Genomic DNA, 812 nt, shown 5'->3' with positions numbered 1-812 from the left:
GGTAGGACCTGGGCTCTGTCCTCTCCCCACCGTAGTCCCTGCTCCTCACACCAGGTCCCCAGTCTCACAGAACTGGATGTCAGGAAATCAGGACAGACCTAGTGTGCTCTTCTCACCCTGAGGGCTCCCAGGTCTGATGGAAGGGACAGGGATCTGTGGGGTTCCATCAGCCTTACCTTGGGATCCCTAGAATCTCCACTTGAGGTCCCTTCATTCTTCCCTCAGGGACCTCACCTTATCTCCAGGTAGGACTTCAGATTCTTTCCTCTCCCCTCCCCTACTAATGCTCCAACCCTCATACCAGGACCCCAGTCTTTCTGAGATTCGGATGTCAGTAAGTCTGCTCTCTATACTAGGACACCAGTCTGAAATCCGGATTTAAGAAGTCAGACCCCTGTACCAGGTTCCCCAGTCTCTCTGAGACCCAGATGTCAGGAAATGCAGCATGTGCTCATCTGCCCTATATCCTCCCAGAGCCCACTGTGCTCTTGGGTCCAGGGTCCCCTAAATCCTCCCTCAGAGTCCTCACCTTGACTCTCAAAAGAACTAAGATCTTTCCCTCTGCCCATCTGAGGCCCTGCCCCTTCTGCTGCTGCTGCTGCTAAGTCACTTCAGTCGTGTCCGACTCTGTGTGACCCCACAGATGGCAGCTCACCAGGCTCCCCCGTCCCTGGGATTCTCCAGGCAAGAACACTGGAGTGGGTTGTCATTTCCTTCTCCAATGCATGAAAGTGAAAAGTGAAAGTGAAGTCGCTCAGTCGTGTCCAACTCTTAGCGACCCCATGGACTGCAGCTTACCAAGCTAATGTCTC

This window comes from Bison bison, unplaced genomic scaffold (genome assembly GCF_000754665.1).
Source record: "Bison bison bison isolate TAMUID 2011002044 unplaced genomic scaffold, Bison_UMD1.0 scf7180017864529, whole genome shotgun sequence".
NCBI lineage: Eukaryota > Metazoa > Chordata > Mammalia > Artiodactyla > Bovidae > Bison > Bison bison.
Note: the sequence above shows the minus strand (reverse complement) of the source record.